The sequence below is a fragment of the Mustela lutreola genome, chromosome X, assembly GCF_030435805.1.
Source record: "Mustela lutreola isolate mMusLut2 chromosome X, mMusLut2.pri, whole genome shotgun sequence".
Classification (NCBI taxonomy): Eukaryota; Metazoa; Chordata; class Mammalia; order Carnivora; family Mustelidae; genus Mustela; species Mustela lutreola.
In genome coordinates, this window is record NC_081308.1 from 49,084,516 (window position 1) to 49,093,057 (window position 8,542).

At 37.4% G+C, this 8,542-nt stretch overlaps 1 pseudogene; it reads right to left on the bottom strand.

Moving 5' to 3' along the window:
* Window positions 1-3,091: 3,091 nt before the first annotated feature.
* LOC131820962 (E3 ubiquitin-protein ligase RLIM-like) lies at window positions 3,092-7,547 on the bottom strand (annotated as a pseudogene).
* Window positions 7,548-8,542: the final 995 nt, after the last annotated feature.

An 8,542-nucleotide genomic window follows, 5' to 3' on the forward strand; every position in this document is an offset into this window, starting at 1 on the left:
ATGGAAAACCCAAAGCCTCCACTCCTAAATTACCAGAATTCATACAGCAATTCAGTCATGGGGCAGAATATAAAATCAATGCATAGAAATCAGTTGCTTTCTTATGCACTAACAATGAAATTATAGAATGGGAAATTAGAGAATCAATTTGATTTACAATCACACCAAAGACCATAAGGTACTTTGTAATAAACCTATACAAAGAGGCAAAACATATACAATCTAGGAACTACAGAACACCCATGAAAGAAATTGTAGAAGACACAAAAAGATGGAAAAACATACCATGCTCATGGATGGGAAGAATAAGCATTGTTAAAATGTCTATGCTGCACCCCAAAGATACAGATGGAGTGAAAATATGGGCCATCTGTACCCCAATGTTCATAGCAGCAATGGCCATAGTCACCAAACTGTGGAAAGAGCCATGATGTTCTTCAACAGATGAATGGATAAAGAAGATATGGTCCATATATGCAATGGAATATTATGCCTCCATCAGAAAGGATGAATACCCAACTTTTGTATCAACATGGACAGGACTCAAAGAGATTATGCTGGTGAAATAAGTCAAGCAGAGAGAGTCAGTTATCATATGGTTTCACTTACTTGAGGAGCATAAGGGATAACACGAAGGACATTGGGGGGAGGAGAGGAGAACGGTGTTGGGGGAAATCGGAAGGGGAGATGAACCATGAGAGACTGTGGACTCTGGGAAACAAACTGAGGGTTTTGTAGGGGAGAAAGGTGGGGGGTTGGGTGAACCTGATGGTAGGTAATAAGCAGGGCATGTATTGCATTGCATGGATCATTGAGTGTAGTGCATAAACAATGAATCTTGGAACACTGAAAAAATAAAGTTAAAAAGAAAAATCTATGCCACCCAGAGCAATCTAAACTTTCAACGCGATCTCTATCAAACTACCAATGGCATTTTTCAAAGTGCTGGAACAAACAATCCTAACATTTGTGTGAAACCAGAAAAGACCCCAAATCACTAGGGAAATGTTGGAAAAGAAAAACAAAGCTTGGGGCATCATATTGCATGATTTCAAGCTTTATTACAAAGCTGTAATCACTAAGACAGCATGGTATTAACACAAAAACAGACATATAGACCAATAGATCAGAGTAGAGAGCCCAGATATGGACTCTCAACTCTTTGGTCAAATAATCTTTGACAAAGCAGAAAAAAAATGCAAATAGAAGAAAGACAGTATCTCCAGTAAATGGTGCTGGATAATTGGACAGCTATACACAGAAGAGACCCATTAATTGCACTATTAGGTATTTATCTCAAAGTCACAGATGTCGTGGAAAGGAGGGCCACATGCACCCCAATGTTCATAGCAGCAATTACCACAATAGCTAAACTGTTTTAGGAGCCAAGATGTTGTTCAGTGGATGAATGGATAAAGATGTGGTTCATATATCCAATGGAATTTTACTCAGCCATCAGAAAAGATGAATACCTACCGTTTGTATAACATGGATGGAACTGAAGGGGATTATGCCAAGTGAAATAAATCAAGCAGAGAAAGTCCATTATCTTATGGTTTCACTCATATCTGGAACATGAAATAGTGTAGGGACCACAGGGGAAGGGAGGGAAAACTGAAAGAGAAGAAATCAGTCATGGAGACAAACTGTGAGAGACTCTGGACTCCAGGAACCTAACTGAGTCTTACAGAGGGGAGGGGGAAAGGTGTTATTGAGTAATGGATATTAAGGAGGGCACATGTGGTGATGAGCACTGTTATACACAACTAATGAATCACTGAATACTACATCAAAAACTAATGATGTATTATATGTTAGCTAATTGAACATAATAATGTAAAAAGTGAATTAAAAAATTAAAAAAAGAAACCAACCACATTCATCAAAAAACTATAACAAATAATACTAACATTTGCATGAAACTACAAAGGATGTTGAATAGCCAAAGCAGTCTTGAGAAAGAAAGAGAAAAAAGAAAAAAGCTGGCAGTTTCACAGTCCCAGATTTCCAAATATACTAAGCTGTAGTAGTCATAATATGTGGTCCTAGCGCAAAAATAGATACACATATCAATGGGATAGAATAGAAAGCCCCAAAATAAATGCATGCTTGTATGCTCAATTAATCTATGACAAAGGAGGCAAGAATATGTAATGGAGCAAGATGGTCTCTACAATATATAATGCTGGGAAAAACCTGATAGCAAGATGAAAAATAATGAATGTGTTACACTTTCTTATACCATACACAAAAATAAACTCAAATTAGATTAAAGATCTGTATGTAAGACCTGAAATAAAATACCAAGGAAACCATAAACAATTATCTCTTTGACTTTTGGTTACCAGAGTCAGAGGTTGAAAGAAGGGTAATTATAAAAATGTGTTTGAAAGGTTCAAACTTCCAGATATAGAATAAGTAAGTACTAGATTACTAGGGATATATTATATAATGTGATAACTATAGCTAACACTGTTGTATGATATATATGAAAGTACTAGAATAAATCATGACTTCTCTTCAGGAAGATTTTAAAAATTTTTCCTTCTGTTTTTGTTTTCTTCTCATTGCATCTTTAGGAAAAGATGGAAGCCACCTAAATGTATTGTAGTAATAATTCCACAATATATGTGTATCAAACCATTGTGATGTATTCTTTAAACACATACAAAGATTATGTCTATTATTTCTCAATAAAAGTGAAAAAATTCAAAAGGAACTACCATACAATACAGGAGTTGCACTTCTGAGGAAATAGCTGAAGGAAATGAAAACATTATGTTGAAAAAATATCAGACATTGGCATGCTCCTGTTCATTGCAGTCTTATGTACCCTAGACATGGAAACAAATTAAATATCCATCAGTGAAAGGGAAAGAAAAATAAAATATGATAAAAACAGAGAAGGAGGCAAATCATAAGACTTTTTTTTTTTTTTTTGCTTTTTCAATATTTCCTTTTATTCTGGAACAGAAACTGGAAAAAGGACAATGATTCACTCAGAAATCAATGACTCAATTCAGGTTGCTACTTTACATTTAAGCACCACTCAAAAAGTGGGCAGAAAGCAAGTGATTCTTCTTTGCCCATCACAATACCAGCTACATAGCTGAGAGTTCAGAACTTAATTACACAATGCTTTCTCTGTTACCAGAAGCTAACACTGCTCTGTGACAAATAGGACAGGTAGAATTCTCAGACAACCAGCGATCGATGCAGTGGACATGGAACTCATGGGAACAAGGTAGTTTATGAAGTTTGTTGCCTTCTGTGTATTCTGTAATGCAAACACTACAGGTTTTTAATGCATCGTTTTCACCAAAACTTCTCATTGCCAAGTTGTCAATCTGTTCTTTGGTGAGTCCTCTAGGTTGGTCATCACCATCCTCATTTAAGAGGAAAAACTAAGCCAGACTAAGGAAGGGCAAAGAGCCACTTTCATCAAATGTTACCAGGGCCCTGTGTCGACCCTCTCATCTGGCACCTGATGAGCCTGATGATGAACTTCCTTCATTACTGCCTTCAAACACCTCTGAGCTAGTCTCTGAACTTTCACCACTGGAACTGGAGCTAGGACTGGAACTGGAACTGGAACCAGAACTGCTACTACCACCAGAACCCCCACTTCCATTCCATGACTTTGCCCTTTCCACATTTTGACTTGAGACTGAGCCACTGGGCTCGGAATCACTATCACTGTACATAAAGTAGCTTAACTCACCAAAACCTGTCATTATCTGCCTTAACATGGTCTGAATTGCAACAGATGTAGTCTCACTTAAACCAGTATTAAAGATTCTACGAATTGGAATTCTGATGGTACTGACATAGGTTCTCACATCTGCCTGTTCGGAATGTGAAAATGTACGCCTAAAACCTCCTCATTCACTTTCATAAGTGACAGTATTGTTTGGCATCTGAGACCTTGACCGAGTTCTGCTAGCTATGCTATCTCTCTGCCAGTACTCTCCAGGACGAACTCTTCTTACTTGCAGATTAAGGACTATGGTTGGAGGTCTCTGTCCTGATCCTGCAGATTCACCACTGCTGGTTGTGTCTGAAGAACCTGCTCCTTGTGAGGCATTTCTTGTTCCAGAAGCTGCAAAAAGACCTCTACTTAGCAAGTCAGGTCCACTTATTTGCTGTCTCAATGTCACATGGTGTTGGGTTCTAGAACTTCCCTCAGTCTCATTTACCAAAGGATGCTCAAAAGTCTGAGATGAGATACTATGATGAGATCTCCGTGGAATTTCACTCATTGGATGCAGAGGTGACCTACATCTTTCAGCTCTCGCTCGGGTTCTCCGATGATCTGGGCTCCTGCTTCTTGCCCTTCTCTGACCTCTGGTGGGTGCGACTTCTCCCATTAATGCCTCAGTTGAATTTCGTTCTGATCTAGATGGCCTTGCAGATGTTGATTCAGATCGTGGATTTTCCACGTGCCTTTAGCTGCTGTTGTCTGTATTTTCTCCACCAGAATGTCTTGCAGATGGCTCATTTTCATTCTCTGGATTTTGACTCCCATCATTACGGTTAACGTTGATCTCTAAACTGAAATCTGAAATCACCACTGTCTGGGTTAGTCCGGCTCACTGCTCTCCAAGATTGTTTCCTCTTGGACCACTTCTTGTTGTATTTCCAGTTTGTCTGATGGAGTTAAGCCAGTCTATTATAGAGTCACCATTGGACACATCATCTGAAGAGTCTCCACCTCTGTTTTCATCTGAGTTTTGTGGTGCTGGGCCCTCTTTAATTTGTTGTAGTCTTCTCAGCAACTCTTCCTCAGTACTTTCACCTGGGGAGCCTAGCAAATTGTTATCCCTCATAAGTCTATAATCTTCTTCACTCAGGTTATTTACAAATTGATAGAAAGCTTCTTCCCGATCCAATCGGTCCATCTGACTCCTGCGCGCCTTCCTTGCAGCTGCTCTCAAGCCCACCTCCAATGAGTCGCTGGTGGAGACCCGCCTCTAGCCCAGCACCTGCTCGGAGAGGTTGCTCAGGCAGCCATTATCTTCCCCAGATCAACGTTAACCATAATGATGGGAGTCAAAATCCAGAGAATGAAAATGAGCAGCCTCATAAGAGACTCTTAACAGAAGGAAACAAACTGAGGGTTGTTGGAGGGGAGGTGGAGAGGCGGGGTAAATGGATGATGGATATTAAGATTGGAACTTGCTGTAATGGGCACTGAGTGTTATATGCGAGTGATGAATCATTGAATTCTATCCCTGAAACTAATACTACACTATATGTTAACTAACTAAAATTTAAGTGAAATCTTGAAAGAAAAAAAAAATGTCCATCAGTGAATGGATAAGGAAATTGTGGTATATATACAGTGTAATATTTAGGGCAATAAGAAGGAACTCATGATATTTGTGACAATAAGAATAGACCTCAAGGCATTACAGTAAGTGAAACTTGTCAGACAAACGGTATATGACTTTATGTGTATATAGGATCTGGAAAACAAAATAAAAATATATAAAAATAGTTCAGGGGCGTCTGAGTGGCTCAGTGGGTTAAAGCCTCTGCCTTGGGCTCAGGTCATGATCCCAGGGTCCTGGGATCAAGTCCCGCATTGGGCTCTCTGCTCCGTGGGGAACCTGCTTCCTCCTCTCTCTCTGCCTGCCTCTCTGCCTACTTGTGATCTCTGTCTGTCAAATAAATAAATAAAATCTTTAATAAAAAATAGTTCAGATTTGTGATTATAGTGTCGGGGGTGGTAACTGGGGATGTGTGAAGAAGGTAGCAAATAGTACAAACTTCCATGTATAAGGTAAATAAGTACTGGGGATGTAGTGTACACCATGGCTATATTTAACATTATGCTACTTTTGAAAGTTGTTAAGAAGGAAATTCCAAGACCTCTCATCACAAGGGAATTTTTCTTCTTTTTTTATATCTATATTTTATGATGTTAACTAAACTTATTTTGGTAATGTTTTTTTAATACATGAAATTGAAGTCATTATGCTCTATACCTTATACAGTGCTGTATATTAGTTATATCTCAATAAAGATTGAAAAAATATAAATACTACACTAAGTAATAAACAGATTTAATGCAACATTTATCAAAATCCCAGTGGTCTTTTTTACAAAAATAGAAAAATCCGTTCTAAATTTCAATATCAAGGATATCAACAGATCCCAAAATAGTCTTGAAAAATAATGTAGTCAGTGATCCCATGTTTCCTGAATTCAATTCATTACAAAGTAACATTAACATAAAGGTTTATGATACTAACTTAAAGACATGTATATAGACCAATGCAGTAGAATAAAAAGCTAAGAAATAAACTATTGCATAAATGCTCAAATAATTTTCAACAAAGGTACTAACACCATACAATGGAGAAAGGACAATCTTTTCAACAAATTACATTGAAAAACTGGATATCCAAAGGCAAAATAATTAAGTTGGACTCTTACCTAAAACCACATGCAAAATGTAAATTTCAATGAATCAAAGACCTAAATATAAAAGCTAAAATTATAAAATTCTTAGAAGAAATCATTGGGTATATGATGGAGTGGGGAATAGAGGAACAATTTCATTAATTCAACCCAAAAACCATAGGTAACCAAAATTAAAACAGATAAAATGCACTATATTGAAATTTTATAATTCTATGCATCAAAGGACACAATGAAGTGAAAGGCAACCTACATAATGGGAAAAATATATGCATTATTGATAAGGGGTTCATACCCAAAATATATAAAAAACTCTTATGAAGTCAACAAATCATAAGCAAATTAATTAAAAAATGGTCAGAGGACTTGAATACACTATTCTCTAAAGAAGATATATAAATGACAAATAAGCACATGGAAAGGAATTCAATATCACTAATCAAACAATGTTGCAGGGGTGCTTGGGTGGCTCAGTAAGTTGAGCACCTGCCTTTGGCTCAAGTCATGATTCCAGGGTCCTGGGATCTAGCCCCAGTCCAGGCTCCCTGCTCAGCAGGGAGCCTGCTTCTTCCTCTGCATCCCCACCCCTCGCTACTCATTCTCTTTCTCTTCCCCTCTTATTCTCAAATAAATAAAAATGTTATTAAAAAAACAATGTTGCAAAAAATAGGATAATAAAAAATGTTAGAAGGAAAAGCTCAGAAAGGACATTTCCATTTGGGATTTGAAAATTTCTAATAGGTGTGCCTGGGTGGTGTACTAGGTTTAGTATTAGACTCAGTTTCAGCTCAGGTCATGAACTCAGTCATGCATCTGACACCCTGCTTGGTGCAGAGTGTGTTTAAGTTTCTCTTTGCCTTTCTCCCTGCCCCTCCCACTTCCCTTTCTTGCTCTCAAATACATAAATAAATCTTCAAGAAAACAAAGAAAAGGAAAGGAAAGATTTACCATATTCCTGGTAACCTAGAAGACCACACATATACATACACATGTGCATATGCCCAGGGTTGTGTGGATACCAACCAAAGAAGCAGAGTCCTTACCTCTGGCTGACTTGGAAGCTCTGTGCAAGCAGGAAGTGAAGATGAAGGAATTGTCAACTCCTGTTTGAATGGTGAAGGCATGCACAAACATGTACACAGAACTCCTGGGAGACAGACATGTTAGGAAATATTTCTGCAATAATTACCCAACCTAAACTAATGGAACGGAGACTTTAGTGACTGCACACATGACAAAATACAGAGTATACAGAATTAGTTTCAAAAAGTCACTCAACAAACAAGATACACTGCTATCAGAAATAATGAAAACAATAAATCCTAGGAACAGAAAATTTGATCTGCAAAATTTTTCAGATTGTATTATTTAAAATATACTGTTTCCAACGAAATTATAAGGCATGCAAATAAATAAGGAAAGTGTGTTCCTTACACAGAAAATAATAAGCGATACACAGAGAAATAAGACAATCATTTCTAAAGAACTAAAGAAAATGTCCATCAACTGATGAGTGGATAAAGAAGATGTGGTGTGTATATATACACAAAGTGGGATATTACTCAGCCATAAAAACCTGAAATCTTTCCATTTGCAATGACATAGATGGAGAGATAGAGTATTATGCTAAGTGAAATGAGTCAGAGAAAGATAAATACCATATAATTTCACTCATATGTGGAAATTCAGAAACAAAACAGATGAATGCGGTCGAGGGAGAGATGAAGTCCAGGAAACAAACTCTTATCTACAGAGAAAAAAACTGAGGGTTATTGGAGGTGGGGTGGGCAGGGGGATGGGTTAAATAGGTGATAGGGATTAAGGAGGACACTTGTGATGAACACTGGGTGTTGTAGATCAGTGATGAATCACTAAATTCTACACCTGAAACTAATATCACACTGTGTGTTAACAAACTGGAATTTAAATAAAAAATTGGGAAAAAATGAGAAAATTATGAGATTGGTATCTCATAAAGAATATCAGTAAAGAAGTAGAAATTTTTTAAAAGAGTCAAATAGAAATTAAGAGGTTGAAAAGTGCAGTAACTGAATTTTTTTTAAAAAGGCACTAGAGGGGCTCAACAGAATATTTGAGCAGGCTGAAGAAATAATTGATA